Genomic DNA, 24,268 nt, shown 5'->3' with positions numbered 1-24,268 from the left:
GCCATAGAGTTGTCTCGGTCATGTCTGCATGGTTCCCGAACCCGTAGGGTCTACACACTTAAGGTTCGGTGACGCTAGGGTTGTAGAGATATTAGTATGCGGTAACCCGAAAGTTGTTAGGAGTCCCGGATGAGATCCCGGACGTCACGAGGAGTTCCGGAATGGTCCGGACGTAAAGATTTGTATATAGGAAGTCCAGTTTCGGCCACCGGGAAAGTTTCGGGGGTCACCGGTATTGTACCGGGACCACCGGAAGGGTCCCGGGGTCCACCGGGTGGGGCCACCTATCTCGGAGGGCCCCATGGGCTGAAGTGGGAAGGGAACCAGCCCCTGGTGGGCTGGTGCGCCCCCCTTGGGCCTCCCTTGCGCCTAGGGTTGGAAACCCTAAGGGGGTGGAGGCGCCTCCACCTGGCTTGGGGGCCAAGCCACCCCCTAGGCCGCCGCCCCCCATTAGATGGGATCTCTAGGGGCCGGCGCCCCCTAGACCCCCTATATATAGTGGAGGGGGGAGGGCAGCCGCACCCAAGTCCCTGGCGCCTCCCTCCCTCTCGTGACACCTCTTCCTCCCCGCTTGCGCTTGGCGAAGCCCTGCCGGGATCCCGCTACTTCCACCACCACGTCGTCGTGCTGATGGATCTCCATCAACCTCTCCTTCCCTTGCTGGATCAAGAAGGAGGAGACGTCTCTCCCAACCGTACGTGTGTTGAACGCGGAGGTGCCGTCCGTTTGGCGCTCTGTCATCGGTGATTTGGATCACGACGAGTACGACTCCATCAACCCCGTTCTCTTGAACGCTTCTGCTTGCGATCTACAAGGGTATGTAGATGTGCTCCTCTCCCTCTCGTTGCTAGATGACTCCATAGATTGATCTTGGTGATGCGTAGAAAATTTTAAATTTGTGCTACGATCCCCAACATTGTTCGCTTCAAGCGCCTTCTTGCTTCCTCAGGCTCCTCGTCGACTGCTGCTACTGTGACTGCATCCTCTTCCTCACCACCACCGGCATCTACACAGTCAGGTACATCTTCGTGGGTTCTGGATTCTGGAGCCTCCTTTCATATGTCTTCTGATTCTTCCGCATTGTCCTCTCTCCAACCTATTGATTCGCCTGTTAATGTTCTTATTCTTACTGCCGATGGCACATCTCTTCCTGTTGCTTGTCGTGGTATTCTTTCCACTCCATCTTTTTCTGTTCCGAGTGTTTCACATGTTCCTCGCCTTACCATGAATCTTTTTTCCGCTGGCCAACTTACTGATTCTGGTTGTCGTGTCATTCTTTATACCGACTCTTTCTCCATTCAGGCTCGTCGCACCAAGGCTTTGGTTGGTGCTGGCCCCCGGCGCCGTGAGTCAGAGGGCCTTTGGGAGGTTGACTGGCTTTGTGTTCCTTCCGCTGCCACCACTTCTGCCAGCTCTCATGCTCTTGCTGCCTCTTCGTCTGCGTCCTTCTAGCAGTGGCATCATCGCCTTGGTCACATCTGTGGCTCTCGTTTGTCTTCTTTAGTTCGTCAGGGCCTCTTGGGGTCTGTATCTGGAGATGTCTCCTTGCATTGTAATGGTTGCAGACTTGGCAAACAGACTCAGTTACCTTATCCTACTAGTGAGTCTGTATCTCAGCGTCCTTTTGACTTAGTTCATTCTGATGTCTGGGGTCCTACTCCCTTTGATTCGAAAGGTGGTCATCGCTATTATGTTTTGTTTATTGATGATTTCTATCGCTACACTTGGCTCTACTTCATGAAATATCATAGCGAGGTTCTCCCTATATACAAACGATTTGCTGCCATGGTTCACACCCAGTTTTCCACGCCCATTCGTACCTTTCGTGCTGACTCCGCTGGAGAGTATATCTCTCAACTGTTGCATGGTTTTCTTGCGGAACAGGGTACTCTCGCCCAGTTCTCATGTCCTGGAGCTCATGCTCAGAATGGCGTTGCCGAACGTAAGCATCGTCATTTGCTTAAGACGGCTCGTGCGCTCATGATTGCTGCTTCCCTTCCACCCCATTTTTGGGCTGAGGCTATTTCCGCATCCACCTATCTCATCAATATTCAGCCATCGACTGCTCTGCAGGGTGGTATTCCTATGGAGTGTCTCTCTGGTCGCTCTCCTGACTACTCAGCTCTCCGTATGTTTGGATGTGTGTGCTATGTTCTTCTTGCCCCCCGAGAATGCACCAAATTGACTGCTCAGTCGGTTGAGTGTGTTTTCCTTGGCTACAGTGATGAGCACAAGGGCTATCGATGTTGGGATCCTGTGGGCCGTCGCTTGCGCATCTCGCGTGATGTGACTTTTGACGAGTCTCGTTCTTACTACCCACGTCCTTCTTCCTCGAGTTTCTCTGTGGATGATCTTTCTTTCCTTCTCCTTCCCGATACACCCTGCTACGTGCCTCATATGTCACCTCTTCCTCCGGCACCTCTCATTCCTTCTCATTCACCATCGACCCCATCTTCTCCATCCTCCTCCCCCTCTCCACCATCATCTCCAGTCCGTCGCCCTCTCTCACCGTTCCCTCTCCACTATACTCGTCGCCCTCGTACTGAGGATGTCTCCCCTGACGAGCCTTCCACCTCTGGTGCACCTCCCCTCACGCCTACCCCGGTTCACAACCTCCGTGCTCGGCCTCGCCCCCCGCCTGATCGCTACTCCCCTGATCGGTACGGTCTCTCTGCTATTGCTGAGCCCACTTCCTATCGGACTGCACTGACTCAGCCAGAATGGCAGCTTGCGATGGCCGAAGAGCTTGCTGCCCTTGAGCGCTCTGGCACATGGGATATGGTTCCCCTTCCTTCCAGTGTTCATCCCATCACCTGCAAGTGGGTCTACAAGATTAAGACTCGCTCCGATGGTTCTCTTGAGCGCTACAAAGCTCGTCTTGTGGCCCGTGGTTTCCAGCAGGAGCAGGGGCGTGATTATGATGAGACATTCGCTCCTGTGGCTCACATGACCACTGTCCGCACTCTTCTTGCTGTGGCTTCTGTTCGTTAGTGGTCTATCTCTCAACTTGATGTCCAGAACGCCTTTCTCAATGGCGAGTTGCATGAGGAGGTTTATATGCAGCCACCACCGGGGTACTATGCCCCTGATGGTATGGTCTGTAGACTTCGGCGCTCCCTCTATGGTCTTAAACAAGCCCCTTGCGCCTGGTTTGAGCGCTTTGTCTCTGTGGTGACTGCAGCTGGTTTCTTGCCCAGTGATCATGATCCCGCGTTGTTTGTTCACACGTCTCCTCGTGGTCGGACTCTTCTCCTTCTCTATGTTGATGACATGATCATCACTGGTGACGACTCTGAGTACATTGCCTATGTTAAGGCTCGCCTTCGCGACCAGTTTCTCATGACTGATCTTGGCCCACTTCGCTATTTTCTTGGGATTGAGATCTCCTCGACCTCTGATGGCTTTTACATCTCCCAAGAAAAATATATTCAGGATCTTCTTACTCGCGCTGCTCTCAGTGATGAGCGCACTGTTGTGACTCCTATGGAGCTCAACGTTCAGCTTCGTGCCTCTAATGGTGACCCTCTTCCTAATCCCACTCGCTATCGCCACCTCGTTGGCAGTCTTGTCTATCTTGCTGTTACGCGTCCTGACATCTCCTATCCTGTCCACATCCTGAGTCAGTTTGTTTTCGCCCCCATCTCTGTCCACTATAGTCACCTCCTCCGTGTTCTACGATATCTTCGTGGCACGATCTCTCAGCGCCCTTTTCCCCCCGCTCCAGCTCTCTTGAGCTCTAGGCCTACTCTGATGCTACCTGGACTAGTGATCCCTCTGATCGACGATCGTTGTCTGCTTACTGTGTCTTTCTTGGTGGCTCTCTTGTTGCCTGGAAGACAAAGAAGCAGACTGCAGTTTCTCGCTCGAGTACAGAGGCTGAGTTGCGAGCCATGGCTATGTTGACGGCTGAGGTGATCTGGTTACGGTGGTTACTTGAGGACTTTGGTGTGTCTGCTACTACCTCAACTCCTCTACTGTCCGACAGTACCGATGCTATCAGTATTGCGCGTGACCCGGTGAAGCATGAGCTCACCAAGCACATCGGTGTGGATGCCCACTTTGTGCGTGCTACTGTGCAGGATCAGACTCTCGCTCTTCACTATGTGCCCCCTGAGTTATAGTTGGCTGACTTCTTCATGAAGGCATAGACTCGAGCGCAGCATGGGTTTTTCCTCTCCAAACTCAGTGTTGTTGATCCACCATGAGTTTGAGGGGGGGGGGGGTGTTAAATGCGTATAGTTCATTGTGTACATCCCTATTGTATAATGGACTTTTCTGCACTTTACCACATCTGTATATGTACTAGCCATTGGCCCTCAGTAAAGCTTAGTTGCTGATTATCCAACAGTACCGACTAACAAGTATTATTGCTGCCTAATTTGAACTGCCTTGTTCTTTTGCTACCAACAGTAGCACCAAGAATCGAAGAGATCCATCTATTTATTTTTGAGTTAAAAAATGGGCACTATGTTAATTCCTCCTTGGCTAAAGAAGTGTGGTCAGTAAAAGAATTTGTGCAAACTTCAGTTTCTGAGGGTTTTTGTCAAATCTTTGTGAAAGGATGCCTTTGAACGTGTGATTACTCTTTCTTTTTAGCATTTGAGCGTGTGATTACTCATACGGTTTCTTCCACGTTGATGTCGATCTGATGGGCCAGCGTCAGACTCCATACATCTGGTGCATGGGCTTCCAGTCCAACCCATAAAAACAGCCCGGTTGGTACCAACAGGCCCATACACGCTGTCCTTCCTCGTCCAGGGAAAGCTGGAGCAAACACCAGGCGAGGCATACTTTGGTTTAGTACCACATCGCCCGCCAAGGAGGGAGCAGAGGCAGCGCAACCAATATAAGCAGGGCATATGGCAACCTTGAAACATACTTACCTGGACGGGGTTTATGGCTGATCAAGAAGAGCCATGGCCTAGGCTAGTGGCCCACATTGCACTTTGTGGGAGCGCTGGCTTACCATCTCCCTTTTGAGGGAGAATGGACGTCATAATTTGTGATAGAGGGGGTACGCGTTCGTGCGGCCCTTGCAAAATATCAATTTCAAGTTTTGGTTGTTTTGATCTGTGGTTTGGTCCTTAGTTTCAACTCTGAATTCTTTTGAAGTGTTTCTAATCTTTTTCTTTGTACCAGTTGAGAAAAAACCATTTCTTATTAACATGATCTGATCGGTTCTCCTACATCATCTGGCCATTTCTTTAAATTCTGTAGATCAAGCACGACCAAGTTTCTTTAAATTACAGCAACAGGCCATACCCCTGAAACTTTTAGCCCATCTAACTGATCAGTTGCTGATTTAAAACTTCATGCAAGTTGTTTGAAACTGATTTACTATAAATAACTCAAATTCAGTGTGCTCTGTCACTAGAACTATAGGGCGTCACAAGCAGGAATGTATATTTTCTTACGCTGAATATCATGTCTGGTCACATATCTGTTTTTAAGTGATCTCTTTGTATAAAATCATGATTATGGTTTCTCTATCTAATATTACTACAGTAAGATATGATGGTACACTGAATTTGACTGTTTACGTGTTCAGCTACCACAGGACTTGAATGAATCATACTAACACAAATTTCTGAGATGGATCCGACATGATGTGAAGCTGATGTGTGTGTATGGTGGTATCGATAATAAGAACCATCGACGACAGTTTGCTAGGTCAGCAAAACTATTTTTTATTTCTTGTTTTTCACGTCTATATAAGGTGATTACATGTATATCTTTTTCGGGCCATAAATGTAAGATATGCAGCTGATGTCAAAACATCATGCTAGCACCCTCATTGTTTGTATCGACAAACAAGTATTCGCTGCCCAATTTGAATGCCATTGCTCTTTTGCTACCAACAGTAGCACCAGGAATCCAAGAAATTCATCTGATTAGTTTTGAGTTAAACAACGGGCACTATCTTAGTATCCACTCCGGAAAGTTGATCTTATATGACTATCACGGGCTTTATATAACCAGCTAGTTAGACTTCTATTTTTTGCTTGCCATTGTGAACAAAAGACTGGTGTTTATTCATAGCCTTGCTCTGTTTTCATAGATGTTCATGCCACGCCACCAAATGTAGGGTCATAAGAGTCCTGATGCTTGACTGAGCTTCTTTACTTTAGGGTTCAGAGTTCAGACTTCTCTCATAATTTTTTCAGCCTGGGAGTTGTACTAAATTTGATTCTGGAGCGGAGGGAAGAAAAGCGAAAAGGAACGTCTGAATGAAGGAAGAGGAGCTAGCATCTTACGTCTCATTGCCTATACTTGGACACTTAATTGAGCTATATATAGGTGCTGAGCCTGACTGCAAGTGTTAGGTGAACTGGAATGTGTATGTCTGTATGACTTCAGAGCTGGGATCACCATTTGCATACAGTTTTCTTTTTGAGGGAAAGCTGCATACAGTTGGTAGTCCCCGGGGTACGGGGGCTTGCATATCTCCAGTTCAAAATTTCAAATGCACTGGTGCAGTCTTGGGCACACATTGACTGACTCACATTTGTTTGTTTTCAGTTAATGTTTTCAGCCTGCTAAATAATAAGGAAGAAAAAAATCCTGAAACTCACCGGTAAAATCTGGAAAGTTATTAGTTTTTTTTTGAGGATTTGGAAAGTTACTAGTGATAAGCGATAGAGGATCACGCAGCTGTGACAAGTTTGACCTGCTCCGGTTGCACCTATAACACGGCCCACAGGATGACAGCATCGACCCGGCTGACTCTTTTCCAACGCGCCAATCTGGCCCGGTAGGCCCATACACACTGTCCTGTTCGAATTCCTCGTCCCGGAAACCAGCAACATCAACCCAAAAAAGAAAAAGAAAAGAAAAAGAAACCAGCAACAAACACCAGACGAGGCATATTTTCGTTTAGTACCACATCGCCCGGCCAAGGAGGTGGCAGAGGCAGCGCAACCTATATACCGAAAAAGGCTTTCGCTCCGCTTTATAAATAAAGCAACCACCAAGCACAAAGTATCAAGGTCACAACAACACAACACACACACTCACTCAAAGCCACCGCGGGCACGGTCCAACACACACACTCAGACAAAGAGACCCAAGGTCCGTTGTGGGCACAGCACAACAAGCCCAACACAAGCACACGACGAGACAACAGAAAAACGGCAAGGCAGTGGCGATGGCGATGACGAGAAGACGATGATCTAATCTGGTTCCGGAGGTGGTGGGGGAAGCGGTGGAGCCATCCGGAGAGCCATCACGCGAAGCTGGGTGATGATGGAGGTGATGGCGTCTCTCTCCCTGGGGCAGCTAAGCGGCCGCCAAAGTTGCAAGTAACCAGACCATTTGAACAAAGCGTCAGTAGCACGACGAAGAGGGATGCGCTGAATCACAAGTTTATTCCTAACAGTCCACAGCATCCAGGCCAGCACCCCAATGGCCAGCCACCTAATGTGGCGCACTGCGGGTGGGATCGCCTGGAGTTCGGTGAAGAGAGCAGGGAAGTTGTTGTGGTCCCAGCTTCCACCCACTATCTCGCGGAAACAGCTCCATAGGAACTGCGCGGACACGCAGGTGAAGAAGATATGATTCGAATCCTCTTCCGGCCCGCAGAGCGGGCATCGCCCATCACCCGGGCCATTGCGCTTCAGGACCTCGACGCCAGACGGGAGGCGGTCGTGGATCCATTGCCACAAGAAGATCCTAATCTTCAGGGGAAGGCGAATCTCCCAGATGAAGGTGAGCGCCTCATGACCAGGCGAGGGAGCAATGGCCTGGTACAGGGACTTGGTGGAGAATTGTCCAGAAGGCTCTAGACGCCATCTGGAGCTGTCATCCTCAGTCGTAAGATCAGGCGCGTGCAATGCAATGCAGTCAAGCAGCTCTTGCCAGTCGGCGGTCTCAGCCGGACCAAAGGGCCTCCGGAACGCGAGCTGCCCTAAGTCAATAAGGGCTTCCGCGACCGATATCTGAGGGGCCATCGCAATGGAGAATAGGTCGGGAAAGCGGGCCGCAAGGGGCAAGTCGCCAGACCATCCGTCGAACCAGAACAAGGTGGTGGTGCCTGATCCGACCTCTATCGAGGTCCCAATCCGGAGAACTGGGAGGAGCTGGGTGACGGATTGCCAGAACTGGGATCCCCCAGACCGCTGGTAGAAAGCGAGAGGCTGGCCTCAGAGGTATTTCTGTTGAATGATGCGAAGCCACAGGCCACCATCTCCGTTGGCAATCCGCCAAAGCCACCGAGTTAGGAGGGCAATGTTCATGCGTTTGGAAGACATGATCCCGAGTCCGCCCTGGCTGCGAGGCTTGCAGATTTCTGACCACCTAACCATGTGGTACTTCTGCTTGTTGCCCTCACCGGCCCAAAAGAAACGGCCCTGAACAGTGGCGATCTCGTGATGAAGCGTCTCCGGAAGGCTGTAGAAGCTCATGATGAACAAGAGCAGGCTGAAGAGGGACGAGTTGATGAGCACCGTACGTGCTGCTTTGGAGAGCCAACGACCTTGCCAAGGCTCGATACGGTGCTGAAGCTTCCCCACCGTGGGGTGCAGTTCGGCCACCGTGAGCCTAGATTCACTAATGGGTATCCCCAGATAAGTCGTGGGGAAGCTCCCAAGCTGGAAGTTAAGCCGATCCGCAATACTCTGGCGCTTGTCTTGGGAGTACCCCAAGACCATCACCTCGCTCTTGTCGAAGTTGACCTTGAGGCCAGACATCTGTTGGAAGCACAGCAGAAGGAACTTGAGGGTCGAAATATCACTCTCCGAGCCTTCCACCATAATGATGGTGTCATCCGCATATTGGAGAAGGGAGATCCCGTGCTCCCCAACAAGATGCGGGACTATCCCCTTTATGTGGCCCGCCGCCTTAGCCTTATCCAAGATGGGCGGCCAGCGCATCGACCACCATGTTGAACAGGAACGGGGAGAAGGGGCCGCCCTGGTGCACCCTACAGAAGGTGGGGAAGAAAGGGACGATCTCCCCATTAATGTTCACCGCGGTCCGGCCTGAGGAAATCATCTGCATCACCCTAGTCACCCACCGATCATCGAAGCCCTTCCGGAGGAGACATTCCCGAAGGAAAGACCAGCTAACCATGTCATACGCCTTGTGGAAGTCTAGTTTCAGGAAGACTGCCTTGAGGTGTTTGGAGTGAACCTCATGGAGTGCTTCGTGAAACACTAGGACTCCGTCAAGGATATAACGACCCTGGATGAAGGCCGACCGATCCGGGTGAGTGATCCGGTCGGCAATAGGGGCCACCCTAATGGCGTACCCCTTTGCGAGGATGCGGAAGATGACGTTAATCACCGTAATCGGGCGGAATTGGCGGATCTCCGAGGCTCCCGCCACTTTGGGGATGAGGGTGATTACACCAAAGTTGAGTCGGGCGAGGTCGATGGACCCGACCAAGAACTCGTCAAATAGGGCCATCACCTTAGGTTTGGTCACCTCCCAGAAGGTCTGGAAAAACTTCACTGGGAGCCCATCTGGTCCAGGAGCCGAGGATGGGTTCATGCCCTTAATAGCCGCCCAAACTTCAGCCTCAGAAAACGGTGCCGTGAGGGCCTCGTTGTCCGCAGGCGAAACGCAACTGTGGGCAGGCCAAATATCTTGCGCCAGGGCAAGACCTCCCCGAGGGGAAGCAGAGAATAGGTCTCTGTAAAAGTTGTCTACATGAGCCCGGATGTCCTCGGGACTCTCCAGGAGGGACTCTCCGTCCCAAAGAAGGGGGATGGAGTTCCGGCGTCGGCGGCCGTTCGCAATGGCATGGAAGTAGGCGGTATTGGCGTCCCCTTTAAGGACCCAATTCTGAGTACCCCGCAGACGCCAGTAGGCCTCCTCGTCTGAGTAGATGACTGTGAGCTGGTCTTCCAAATCATATCTAAGCATCCACTCGTCAGCCGAGAGGCCAGCGGCGTCAGCCCGCAGGTCGAGCGCTTGGATGTCATGAAGGAGAGCTTTTTTACGCTCCGGGATGTCGCGGCCAACGTTTGCGCCCCAGCCCTTCATGAATTGCCATGACCGCTTGGCGCAGAAGTGCCAGTTGTCGACGGCCTAAAGGGATCGATGGGGGGCCTCACACGCCTCGCGCCACCGCGCGCCCACCGCGGCAGAAAACCCAGGCTGGCGCACCAGAAGGTCTCGAAACAAAATCGGGGCGGAAGGGGAGGACGCTCATTCTCCGAAGAGAGGAGAAGGGGGACGTGATCTGAGCCAATCCGCGTAATCGCCCGGAGCGATGCTAGGGGGCAATGAATGTCCCACTCAGGGGAAGCGAAGACCCTGTCGAGAACGGAGCGAGTCGGCTCAACTTGTCGGTTTGTCCAAGTGAACCTGGCCCCGACACGATCGAGCTCGTGAAGCCCCATGTCCGCAATATAAGCAGGGCATAGGGCAACCTTCAAACATACTTACCTGGACGGGGTCAATGGCTGACCAAGAAGAGCCATGGCCTAGGCTAGTGGCCCACATTGCACTTTGTGGGTGCGCTGGCTTACCATCTCCCCTTTGAGGGAGAGTGGATGTCATAATTTGTGATAGAGGGGTGCAAAATATCAATTTTAAGTTTTGGTCTTTGTGAATAGGTCCTTAGTCCCATCTCTAATTTTTTTATATGTTAGCGACATTGGCTGATTTGCAGAATGATTCTTTCTCTGAAACCGTGAGTGACCTTGGGCTTGTTTCTATTTACAGTGTTGTACTGGGGCCCAGTGTGTTTAAGGTTCGCACATTCTGTCTGGGAGTTTGATCCTTGGTCTGTGCGAGAGTGATCTTTTCCTCTAAAAAAGGTTTTCAGTGACCTTGGGTTTGTTTCTATTGTCTGTTATGTATTACCAGTAAGCACTGAAGTCTGAACTTGCTGAACTGCACTAAGAGCGAGCATGCTGGTAATGATATGGTAGAGGTGAAGATCATACTGGTAATGAGAGGGAGAGGTGAAATTGCTGATAGCTCAACCTTTTTCTTTTCTTGAAATAGCCAGTCCAACTATCCAAAATTTGACTGCACGGCGTCAATCTCTGAAGTCTGAAGAACAAATACAGTTCACTTCAGATTGCTTATACTAGAAAAATAAACCTGGCTTACTAGGAAGAAAAACCTGGCACCGAAAGTTGACACCAAAGATTTCTTCTGTTCAACATACTGCTTCTTTTAGTAGCGCGTGTTCCCTTTCATACAGAATTCGGTTTTTCCTTTGTGAATGAGACAGGTTTAGATCGAGACGATTCGTCAAACTACGAGGAGAAAAAATTGAACTAGTTTGACTGTAAATGTGCTTTCTGTACTTTCCCTGATTTCTTATCTGAAAAAGATTATGATTATCCCGTGCAAGCTGCAAAATCTGAATAATAACGACAGCATGCATTTCACAAAGTTCTGTAAAATAGACGAGACCAAAATCCGCCAGTGCGGCGCAGTAGCAATGAGCGAGGCGGCAACGGCACCTCTTAGCCGGGCGTCGTCCTCGTCCACACCGAGGCAATCACCTCCGATCTGGGAAGGTGATAGCATAAAGAGGGAGCTTCTTCCAGTACTTAACCGTAGCATTAGCTATGTGCAAATTGTTTATCTACTGAACCTTTTAGGCGTTGTACGATGGTCCGATGCAAGTATGGATATGAGGATATCCGGGTGTCATATTCCTTCAAAGCTCAGATTATATATATGTATGTGCAACACTCCACAGAAATGTATTCAAGCATAAGTAGGTGACTGATTGAACTTTTGTGGTGCATGATTTCTGTCAGTTAAAGTTATTTGTGAACACTGTGTCATACTTCTGGATACCAGGATAATGTCAATTCATCCTCCTTTGAATCTAGAATACCAGGATAAGGTCAATTTATCCAAAAATAATAATCAGACAACAAATCTGAGATGCATTCTTTTTTATTGTCCTGATATTCTTCTATGCATGTTTATGGCTAGTACTCCCTTACACCAACTTTTCCAATGATGGTATCTTGGGTCAAAATCAACCCAGGTCAGATAATATGGGTGTGGTTGGGTTTTAGTAAAATAAACATACAGGAATTAGTTGTACCTACCCGTTCACGGAAACAAGACTTAGTAGTTGCATAAAGTATACCAAAAAAGACTCGGTATAATGCATATCTGTCTGCAAATTGATTGTATGATTGGCTCCGATTGCGTCAAGCAAGTTACAAACTCAAAAGAAAATTTGCTTACAACTGAGATGCTGATGACTGGGCAGAACAAAAGCAGAATTGTGAGGGAAAGGAGAGACAAGAAACTGTCAATAGTTCACATCAGAATTGCGTAGCTGTATTCGTAATGTAGATTTGATATATCTCAGTTTTGGGATCTCAACAACCACAAAACGGGAACGATCCAGTGATCAGACTTCCAAGTTCCTCGTAAACATGCAAGCGTTCAGTCTACTCATTAGATTTAGAAGAGGAGACCAGGAATTAATCATGCGTTGACAGGCAGCAATTTTCACCATTCAACACATTCATTCATTACATGTCTCTCGTGGCACGGGTTCTTTGTTTTCATACAGAGGATTATGAAGTATGGACACAAGAGCTGTAGTGGTAAACATGAGGTGTCCATCTCACGTCCGAGTTTGTCGAGCGGTCCATCGCTGTAGGAAACCAGTAGAGCATACGTAGGTACATGAACTATTGACTTTCTTGTTCTTACCTACTTTTGTGATCGTCCTGACCTCACTATTAACTTGATGCATTACATATTCCGTGGACATCTTCAGAAATAACGGGCTACGTTTAGTACGTAATCCTAGCCACGCATGCCAACAAGAAATGACAGTGCTTCTTTAGTTTACTAGTATGCGTGCACGCGCAACGCGCGTCTTTACGTTGCAAAGTGATTTCGATGAAAATAAGTCATGAAAATGCCTGGAGAAATGATTCAAGACAAATGACCATTGTGCATGTATGGAAGCATAAAGAAAATAATAGGAATTAGCATAAGAAAGCTTGTCACGTTCTTACGACAGTAACTATCACATGAATATGTAATTTGCAAAAAAATTAGGGTACCAATTGCGGAAAATATATAAATGAACCAGGGTATATATGAACTCGCCTTGGAAACACATTTCTAAATCCTAAAAAAAAAATTAAAAAAGCTGCACGCGCACATCTCCATGTTCTATCTCTGCACAGAAACTTTCACGGAAAAACATTTTTTTTGCATATGCAAAAAAGACAAAACAACGTGTCGTAAAATGTTACTTAGAAGCATTGAAATTTGTCTTTTATGCGAAGGCAAAATAAAAAGACATTTTTTCGTAAAACTTTGTATCGCGCATATATATTGCGAAGATGTATGCGTGAAATTTTATTTGGTATTTTTTCACATTTTAACGCACGTTCAAAATCCATTTTTTAAAAACAGGTTCATATGTATGTATGTACCTAGGTTCAGGTAGTGCCTCCTCTACCTATGGCTATGTTTTACTGTAACTTTCCACCCAGAATTGCACGTGAGACAGGTTCATATGTGCGCTATGCACTGGTTTGTTTTGTTTGCCTTTTAATTTTTTATTCTTATTCTTCACCTCCTGTCAGACTTTTTTTTAAGTTACCTCCTGTCAGACTTAGTGGTACAGATCTCACTTGTGTCTGCAACCACACGTGCCACGTAGCTCTGCGGGCATCTGTAGTAAAACAATTTGCACTGCTCCAGGCGATTCGACTATGGCATGGTGTGACTTTGTTAGCTCCAAAGAACTGACATGCAGTGGGGTCGCTACTCCGTGCTAATACATACTCCTAGATGCTTCTAGAGTGACGCAGACAACACTGATGCTACTGTAGCGGCGAATCCCTGCATTATAAGCCGTCGGATGGAGCCCAATGAACGGCCAGAAATGCATTTTGATGCAAGAAATCAAACTTTCAAAACTGGTACACTATATAGTATAGATATAGATAAAAGAATGGGAGATATAAGGAGGTCAGTATCACAAAGAAGAGGTGAGAAGAACAGACAGTTTCAGTGTTGTAGAACCGTACGGTGCAGTGAAAGTGCAAGCAGATTACCACGTGTCTCCAACTCCGACGAGCAGGGACACCATCAGATTCAGTATATTTAGAATGAACATATTTCTACCACGTACTGTACATTCTTTGCATTGGAGAAAAGGCACTGCCCTTGGCAAGAGGCGAATAAAGAGGAGGATAAGGACTTCAGTGCGTGGCGGCACAGAGTCCTGACGCTAGACTGAGGTTCTTCAGAGTTCAGAGTTGAGAGGTTTTTGCAGCCTGGAAGTTGTAGTCGATTTGAATGCGGTGGAGAGTCTTATCAGTAAAGTGGAAGCAAAAGGGCAAAATGAGAGCGTCTGGATGGAGGAAGAAGAGCCAACTTCTTCCGTCTCCCTGCCTGTAAATTGCACACTTTTTTTTGAAACTTCCCTGCCTACAAATTGCACACTTCATTGAGCTGCTGCAGGTGCTGAGCCTGCCGGCAAGTGCGTATGACTTCGACTTCAGAGCAGAGGACTGTGCACAGACAACCCGTTCAAATACACTGACGCAGTCTTCAGCACACATCGATTGACTGACATTTGGTCGTTAGCACAGAAAAACCTATTGATTTGCATCCTCCTACTAATACTAATCAAGGAAGGAACAGTTCTGAAGCTCACCTGGAAACTGAATGAATGAAAAGGGGGAATAAACTATAGAGGATCACGCAGCCGTGGCAGTATTCGGAGACAAGTTTGACCTGTCATCATTCTCCATTTGACACTTTGACAGAATCCACACATCTCCTGTCCGATCTCAGTTCCCAGCCTCTGCTCCTCTTAGGACTTGGCACCTACCGTGCCACAGGGATGGATGATGACATCGACCCGGTTAACTCTTTTCTTTTTCCGATGCCAGTTTGGCCCGATTGGTACTTGGTGCCAATAGGCCCATACACAGTGGCCCGTTCGAACTCCTCGTCCTGGAAAGCCGCAGCGAGCACCAGGCGAGGCATACTTTCGTTTCGTTTAGTACCACATCGCCCGTCGAAGGAGGTAGCAGAGGCAGCGCATCCTATATTAGCAGGGCATTGGGCAACCTTGAAACTTACTTACCTGGACGGGGTCTATGGCTGATCAAGAAGAGCCATGGCCTAGGCTAGTGGCCTACATTGCACTTTGTGGGTGTGCTGGCCTACCATCTCCCCTTCGAGGGAGAGTGGACGTCATAATTTATGATAGAGGGGGTACGCGTTCGCGCGGCCCCTGCCAAATATCAATTTTAAGTTTTTAATCTTTTTCATTTGCAATTTGTTCTTTATTATTATTATTATTATTCTAAACTCTGATGTCTGTGTTTTCAGTTTCAGTTCGAATTTTGTAGCTAGTTTGATCCTTAGTTGTTCTGTATTTCAAGCACTCACCCAAGTCTGAACTTGCTAAACTGCACTAAGAGCAAATTTGACTTCACGGCGTCAATATCTGGAGTCTAAAAGAGTGAAAGCAACTGCAGTTCACAACACATCGCTTACTAGAAAGAAAAACAAGGCAACGTATGTTGACAACAAAGATTTATTCTGTTCAACATACTGCTTCTTTTAGTAGCACGTGTTCATTTTCATGCAGAATGCACTTTTTTTGCCCTTTTTGAAAGAGACAGGTTTAGATTGACACGATTCGTCAAACAATGCGGAGAAATTTAGAACAAGCTTTGACTGCAAATGTGCTTTGTGCTCTTTTCCTGATTTCTTATCTGAAGAAGATTATGCTGTGCAAGCTCCAAGAACTGAATATTAAGGATTTCATATATCCAGGTGTCATGTTCCATCTCTTCCTTCAACACTCAATTGACAAATATGCATGTGCAGTACTCCAGGGAAAGAAATTCAAGCATAAGTAGGTGACTGATTGAACGCATGTCGTCTATGGTTTCTGTCGGCTCAAGTTATTGATGAACACTATGTCATACTAATGGATACCAAGATAAGGTTAATTTATCCTGCTTTGAATCTACATACCAGGACAAGGTTAATTTATCCAAAATAAATCGACAATGATATGAGATGCACCCATTTTTTTTATGGTCCCTGATATTCTTCCATGCATATTTATGGCTAGCACTCCTGTTCACCAACCTGTCCACCAAATTTTCCAAATCTTGGGTCAAAATCAATCACAGGTCAGATAATATGGGTGTGGTTGGATTTTGGTAAGATAAACGTACAGGAATTAGTTGTACCAACCCGCTCGCGGAAACACGACCAGTATACCAAATATGACTAGGTAAAATTCACATCTGTCTGCAAATTGATTTTATGATTGGCTCTGATTGCTTCAAGAAGTCTACAAACTCAAAAGAAAATTTATTTACAACTAAGATGTTACTAATGACTGCGCAGAACAGAAGCTGAATTGTGAGGGAAGGGAGGGACAAGAAACAGTCAACAAACCTGGTTTTTAAGTTCACATCTGATTGGGTCGCTCTATTCCTCTTAGAAATTTAACGTGGCCGAGCTTTGGGATCTCTCTGTTAGTTAGGAAGAATGAGATTGCACGAATCGATAATCATTGATCGTGTGCATGGTGCACATATATAGGTACAGGGTGGACCGGCCTCTACTTGTCTCCCAAGATGTACAAATATACGAGGGGGAGAGAGAGATACAGTGGTATAAATACAGACCCAAGTCCTATACATATGCAGTGGACAATGTACGCTTAACACCTCCCACAGTCGAAGCGTCGCCGGAGACACAGAGACTGGACCGAAACTCCTCAAAGACTGGGGTCGGTAGTCCCTTAGTCATGACATCGACAAACTGCTAAGTGGTAGGAACATGCAAAACACGAACCTTCCCGAGAGCCACCTGCTCGCAAACGAAGTGAATGTCGAGCTCAATATGCTTCGTACGGCGATGGTGGACGGGGTTGGCGGAGAGATAGACGGCGGAGACGTTGTCGCAGTAGACGATCGTGGCCTTGGGGACCACACAAAGCAACTCCTGGAGAAGCTGACGGAGCCAAGAGCACTCAGCAACGGCGTTAGCCACTGCCCGATACTCCGCCTCAGCACTCGAGCGAGAGACCGTGGGCTACCGCTTGGACGACCACGAAATCAGCGAGGGCCCGAGGTAGACACAATCGACTGATGTAGAGCGACGTGTGTCCGGGTAGCCAGCCCAGTCAGCATCGGAGTAGGCGACCATGTCGATGGAGGAGGATGCCGTCAGGGTGAGTCCCAGGTTCATAGTGCCGCGTATGTACCTAAGAATACGCTTCACCAGAGTCCAGTGGGAATCACGCGGGGAGTGCATGTGGAGGCACACCTGCTGGACTGCATACTGCAAGTCAGGCCGAGTGAGGGTGAGATACTCCAGGGCGCCGACGATGGAGCGGTAGAACGCGGCATCCGACGCAGGAGAACCCTCCAAAGCAGAGATCTTCACCTTGGTGTCAACATGTGTGTGGGGGCAGTCTTGCAATTAAGCATACCCGCGCGCTCGAGAAGCTCATGAGCGTACTTCTGCTGATGCAGAAAAAACCCATCGGCATGGCAAATGACCTCAATGCCAAGGAAGTAGTGCAGCGCTCCCAGATCCTTGAGGGCAAACTCATCACGAAGACGAGCCGTGAGCTGCTGAAGGAGCCCAGGCGAGGATGCCGTCAGGATGATGTCGTCCACATAGAGCAGCAGGTACGCAGTAGCAGTGCCCTAATGGTAGACGAAGAGAGACGCGTCGGAGCGGGTTGTGCGAAACCCAAGCTGATGCAAGAACCCAGCCATACGTTGGTACCACGCCCGGGGGGCCTGCTTCAGTCCATAAATAGACCGAGAGAGCAAGCGGACATGGTCGGGATGCTCGGCGTCGACGAAGCTAGTCGACTGCTCACAGAAGACCCGTTCCATGTGGCTGTGCAAAAATGCGTTGGAGACATCCAACTGATGCACGGGCCATGCATGGGAGACCGCCAGCTGAAGCACCATGCGTATCGTGCCCGGTTTAACGACCGGGGCGAAGGTGTCGGTGAAGTCCACGCCGGCGTGCTGGCGAAAGCCGTGCACCACCCAGCGAGTCTTGTAGCGCTCGAGAGAACCGTCAGGGTTGGTCTCGTGACGAAACACCCATTTTCCACTGATGACGTTGGCATGAGGGGGCCGCGGAACAAGATGCCACGTGCAGTTGTGCTGCAACGCATCAAACTCCTCGCGCATCGCGGCGAGCCAGTGTGGATCACGGAGGGCGGCGCATGCGGACAAGGGGATGGGCGACGGTGGAGAGGACGATGTCGACATGGCACACGCATACTCATCAGCGGCATAGCGCATGCTGGGCCGATGGATACCGGCGCGAGACCGCTTCATCATGCCAGCAGGAGGTGGGTCGGCTGCAGCAGGAGCAACAGACGAGGGTGCCGGCCGGAGCAGCGGGGCCAGCAGGTGCGGTGGAACCGGCCGCGGCACCCATCGGGGTGGGAGCCGAAGGGCCACCCGAGGCCATGGTGGGCCGCGCCGAGACCGAGGTCGAGGGGCCCGCAGCGGGGGCCACAGCAGAGGGGCCCGCAGCGAGGGCCGAGGCAGAGGGGCTCGCAGCTTGGGGAGCTGCCGCGGAAGGGCGTGCCGATGCCGCGCCGGGAGGGGCCACAGGGAGCCGCGCCGGGGCCACATGGGGCCGTGTCGGGGCTGCACCAGGGCCACGTCTGGAACACCGTCAAAGAGCGTCGAATCCTCTGCAGAAGGCGGTACCTGGTGAAAAGGAAATACCAGCTCATCAAAGTACACGTGTCGGGAGGTGTACACACGGTGGGAGACGGGGTCGTAGCACCGGTAGCCTTTGATGTTATGGGGATAGCCTTGGAAGATACACGCTATGGAGCGAGGGTGAGTTTGTGTGGTGTAGTGGAGGCGGTGCTAGGGTAACACAGACAACTGAAGATACGGAGACCATTGTAGGATGGAGGGGAACCGAAGAGAAGTTGGTGCGGAGTGTAGTTCCAGTGGGGACGACAAGGCCTGATGTTAACTAGGAGAGTGGCGGTGGCGAGAGCGTTGGGCCAAAATCGAGGGGGCACCTTGGAGTGGAACAACAATGTGTGGACGCAATCATTAAGAGTGCGGAGAATCCGCTCGGCGCGGCCGTTCTGCTGGGATGTGTAGGGGCACATGAGACAAAAAGTGGTGCCGTGATATGCTGATACGTCTCCAACGTATTTATAATTTTTGATTGTTCCATGCTATTATATTATCTATTTTAGATGTTTAATGAGCTTTACTATGCACTTCTATATTATTTTGGGACTAACCTATTAACCAAAGGCCCAGTGCAAATTGTTGTTTTTTGTCTATTTCAGTGTTTCGTAGAAAAGGAATATCAAACGGAATCCAAACGGAATGAAATCTTCGCGAGGATTGTTTTTGGAACAAACATGATCCAGGAGACTTGGAGTGGACGTCAAGGAAGCAGCGAGGCGGCCACGAGGCAGGAGGGCGTGCCCCAGGGGGGTGGGCGCGTCCCCCACCCTCATGGGCCCCTCACAGCTCCACGGACCTACTTCTTTCGCCTATATATACTCATATATCCTGAAAACATCCAAGAGCACCACGAAACCCTATTTCCACCGCCGCAACCTTCCGTACCCGTGAGATCCCACCTTGGGGCCTTTTCCGGCGCTCCGCCGGAGGGGGCATCGATTACGGAGGGCTTCTACATCAACACCATAGCCTCTCCTATGATTTGTGAGTAGTTTACCACAGATCTTCGGGTCCATAGTTATTAGCTAGATGGATTCTTCTCTCTCTTTGGATCTGAATACAAAGTTCTCCTCGATTCTCTTGGAGATCTATTCAATGTAATTCTTTTTGCGGTGTGTTTGTCGAGATCCGATGAATTGTGGGTTTATGATCAAGATTATCTATGAACAATATTTGGTTCTTCTCTGAATTCTTTTATGCATGATTTAAATATCTTTGCAAGTCTCTTTGAATTATCAGTTTAGTTTGGCCTACTAGATTGATCTTTCTTGCAATGGGAGAAGTGCTTAGCTTTGGGTTCAATCTTGCGGTGTCCTTTCCCAGTGCTAGTAAGGGTAGTAAGGCACATATTGTATTGTTGCCATCGAGGATAAAAAGATGGGGTTTATATCATATTGCTTGAGTTTATCCCTCTACATCATGTCATCTTGCCTAATGCATTACTCTGTTCTTATGAACTTAATACTCTAGATGCATGCTGGATAGCGGTCGATGTGTGAAGTAATAGTAGTAGATGCAGAATCATTTCGGTCTACTTGTCACGGACATGATGCCTATATACATGATCATGCCTAGATATTCTCATAACTATGCACTTTTCTATCAATTGCTCGACAGTAATTTGTTCACCCACCGTAGATTATGCTATCTTGAGAGAAGCCACTAGTGAAACCTATGGCCCCCGGGTCTATTCTCCATCATATTATTTTCCGTCAACTAGCTATTTCTGTCGCTGTTTATTTTTCAATCTATACAACAAAAATACCAAAAATATTTATCTTATTATGTTTATCAGATCTCACTTTTGCAAGTGGCCATGAAGGGATTGATAACCCCTTTATCGCGTTGGTTGCAAGGTTCTTGATTGTTTGTGCAGGTACGAGGGACTTGCGTGTAGTCTCCTACTGGATTGATACCTTGGTTCTCAAAAACTGAGGGAAATACTTACGCTACTTTGCTGCATCACCCTTTCCTCTTCAAGGGAAAACCAACACATGCTCAAGAGGTAATAAGAAGGATTTCTGGCGCCGTTGCCGGGGTGATTTGCACCAAGTCAAGTCGAGATTTGATCTCCCAACAACTAGCCATTTCTGGCGCCGTTGCCGGGGAGATCTACGCACAAGTCAAGACATACCAAGTACCCATCACAAACTCTTATCCCTCGCATTATATTATTTGCCATTTGCCTCTCATTTTCCTCTTCCCCACTTCACATTTGCCGTTTTATTCGCCCTCTTCCGTTCATCCTTCTGTTTGCTCGTGTTGCCATGTGCCTTCTATTAGCTTGCATCTTCGCTTGCTAAATATCTATTGTTATGGATCCTCATCCTCTTGCTAATCTTTTTTAAAAATCCAATTATGATGAACCAATTGCTAGTGAGTTGAGTGCACTAGATTATCTTTATGAGGTTTTGCTTGAAATCCGTGAACCTGAAAATTGTGATGAAGTGCTTTATGAAGTGATTCACGATAGATCTTTGAATAAAAAGCAGGATTGCAATGAGGTTGTAACATCCGAAATTTTTAATTTGGAATGTTATACATTAGATCATCACTTCATATCATATTTTACTTGCTTTTTGGCTTGATCCTAGAAATTCTACGCAACTCAAGGACCCTCAGAGAGAGTTGGGGAATTCATGATTTTCATATTTGAGTTTTCTCAAATTTTGAAAATATGATCATTTGATTTTATTTATTTTATCATCAATTATTTCAATTACAAAAATATGAGAAAGGGAATAAAATGACTTTCCCAAAACAAAGAAATATTGAGGATTTAATAATAAAATCAAATAAGATTTTATTTTGGAGTTATTTGCTATTTTATTTGAATATAGGAAAAATGCGTGTTTTTCAAAATTGCATTTAGGCCCCAAATAAATGTTCATCCTGTTCGGTTTGATTTTAGAATCCGGGTAAAACTTATTTCGGGATTTTTGAAGTCCGTTTAGTATTTCTTTTATTTGTTGTTCTGCGCGTAATTATTTAAAAAAAAGAAACCGACTTTGGGCCGTGTTCGGCCAGGACTCCTCCGGCCGGGCCTTTAAATAGCGCCGCCCAGAGCCCGTTTAGCCCAGCCGCCGCCGCCGCCGCCAGGAACCCTAACCCTAGCCCACGCCGTCGCCGCCGCCGTGCGCCACAGCCACCGGACCCCGCTGCCGCGCCGCAGCCGTCGGACCCCGCCACTGCGCCGCCCCACGCCGCCCCGCTACCGCCGCCGGACCCCGCCGCTGTCGTCGAGGTTGACCCCGCCGCCACCGGTTTTCCTAGAAAACCGTTCGGTTTTCACAGGTTTTCGTTCGTTTTTTAGATTCCGTTTTTTAGATCGATTTTTTTCGGTTTAGTTTATTTAGCGAGCGTTCACTTGTTCGTTCTTCTTAATGGACGCGTTCATCATTTAGGTCCAGATAATGAACATTCGTTCGTTAATCTGTTCGTCATTTTTCTTTTTCTCGGATTTTCCGCGATTATTTCTGATCGCGATTTCTGATCCGATTTTCATTCTAGTATAACTTTTCGCTCGTTTATCGGAATCAGGCGATTCAAGTGCCTGGAGTTTCGTCTCGAAACTCTCTTTCCGTTTAACCAACTCAAACAAGTTTTTTCCCCTGTAAAATTTGACCTAGATCCAGAATAGTAAGCGAAGTTTGTTTCTTTCGCCGTTTGACTTTCGTTGCTTCGTTCGATTTGATTCTTTTTGTCAACCGGAGTTCTTAAGTCGAACTTTCTGGTTAGTTCTCTTATTTGAGTTTTACCTGTGCATTAGATGAGTACTTATTGTATGCTTGTTTGTTTGCGATAGAGTACCTGGAGTGCGCCGCTTGCTACTTCGAATCTCTAGGTTTCGCGGATCATCAGCAAGACAAGTAACACTTTGATCATACCTCCTACTACCCAGTTTTATTGCATTAGCTCAACCCTCAAACATTGCATGATTAGGATCTAATTAAATTGTGGGTATTGGGAAGTAGATGAGGTAGTACCTATTACCTGTTTTATTCTCAAACCTTTAGGAGTTACTTCTACGTTTGCTTATTGCCATGCTTTGCTAGTAGACGTGGATTGGGTGAGTGTATCCATGATAGATGTGAGATTGATAAATTAATGGTTTATTTTAAGGTGGCAACTTGAACACATCTGGGTGGATTGAGGCACCTGGGTATTCTAGCGATTGTCTGTTTTTCTTTTGGACCGCCACCCAGGATCCAAGGGATCATGAGATTATTCATACTAGAAACTTCCGTGTGCAGCCACAAGCTACTATGGGCTCTAGCATAGTTGATTAAGTCGTGTGAACTCTTACAGTGATAGACTAGCAGATGTAGGGGAAAGTAGGTGTAACGGTCTACCCGTTTGTAAGGTGCCAGCGCTTCTGAAAGACTATGTCTCGGTCATCCGTTTCTCAAACACCATGTAGTGCGAGAATTCCAACGGAGGAGATCGAGTCTTGTGGGGAAAAGTGTGCAAACCTCTGCAAAGTGTATAAACTAATCATGGTTAGCCGTGTCCCCGGTTATGGACATCTTGAGTATCTAGTACTTGGATTATCATGTGAATCTCATCATGTTACTCTAATTAATATTGTTGGGTTTTTAATGATGATGTTTAATTGGGATTGAGAGGGTTGTCAGCGTACTGGGAACCAGGGTACCCAGACTTGCCTGCCTGCGGCCCACGTCGCATTCCTGGTACGGCCCGGTAGAGCCCGGCTGATCGACCAGCTGCTCAAGACCCTCGCGAGGGGGCCAGCCCTCGCAAGGAGAACGACCAAGACCTCCTCAGGGAGCGGCCTCACCTAGGCTGCTCCGGAGGGGCGACCAAGACCTCTCCCGAGAGTGGCCTCGGCTAGGCTGCTTCGGGAGGGCGGAGATCTCAAGGCAAGGGGTGCCTCGGGACGAGGCAGTGACGCAAGCCATGACGAACCGTGCCAGCGGGCGCCAGCGCGTGCCAGCGGCCACAGTTTCCATATTGGTGCAAAGGAGATCGCACATGCGCAGGTTCCCGAGGGGCCAGACAAAGGTTTCCTCTTTGGTGCAACAAGACCGAAGACTGCAAGGACGACAGGAAGGATGTCATCGCCGAGCCCACCACTGCATCACCGCCTGCCCTCTTTGCAGGCGAAGACCACCTTTTGTCAGGATAGGAGCGTCCTTGTGTTCCCGCTCAAATGGCTGTTGTGGGATTCCTGTCAGGACCCCGACTCAATGCCACATCGATCTAGCATGTAACACCTCATATCACTTTGCGGCCTCACGCACGGTATTCCCACGGGTGTCGCCTTACCTTTACCCGGGACCGTTTGCGCCTTTTGGCACACGTATATGACAGTGTCGCTAGCATCTATATGATAAGGAGCCCGGGCTGACATGGCTAGTCGTAAACCCAAAGTGGCACAAACTTACAGGGACAGGCATCCATGACCCAGCATCGAACGTGTCGGTCATCAGCGAGTGAATCCAGGCTGTAGCACTGGGCTAGCAGGACTCCGGTATTCATCGCGTGACATTTCCCCGAAGGGACAGACACAGGAACGAAGAAGGACACATGCCGGCCAGCCTAAGTGTTCCGGAGCAGTAGCAAGCTACCAT

At 48.4% G+C, this 24,268-nt stretch overlaps 3 non-coding genes across 3 annotated transcripts; all 3 read left to right on the top strand.

The window, feature by feature from the left end:
• The first annotated feature begins 4,875 nt into the window (after positions 1-4,875).
• On the top strand, positions 4,876-5,036 carry LOC119319861. Its single transcript, XR_005154681.1, has one exon. It is a non-coding gene; the product is annotated as a U1 spliceosomal RNA (small nuclear RNA).
• Positions 5,037-10,378: 5,342 nt separating this feature from the next.
• LOC119319887 lies at positions 10,379-10,541 on the top strand. Its single transcript, XR_005154707.1, has one exon. It is a non-coding gene; the product is annotated as a U1 spliceosomal RNA (small nuclear RNA).
• A 4,494-nt stretch (positions 10,542-15,035) lies between these two features.
• On the top strand, positions 15,036-15,197 carry LOC119319815. Its single transcript, XR_005154644.1, has one exon. It is a non-coding gene; the product is annotated as a U1 spliceosomal RNA (small nuclear RNA).
• The last annotated feature ends 9,071 nt before the right edge of the window (positions 15,198-24,268 follow it).

Source organism: Triticum dicoccoides, chromosome 6A (genome assembly GCF_002162155.2).
Source record: "Triticum dicoccoides isolate Atlit2015 ecotype Zavitan chromosome 6A, WEW_v2.0, whole genome shotgun sequence".
Lineage (NCBI taxonomy): Eukaryota > Viridiplantae > Streptophyta > Magnoliopsida > Poales > Poaceae > Triticum > Triticum dicoccoides.
The sequence above is the reverse complement of the archived record's forward strand: the minus strand, read 5'-3'. Positions and strand labels throughout refer to the sequence as shown.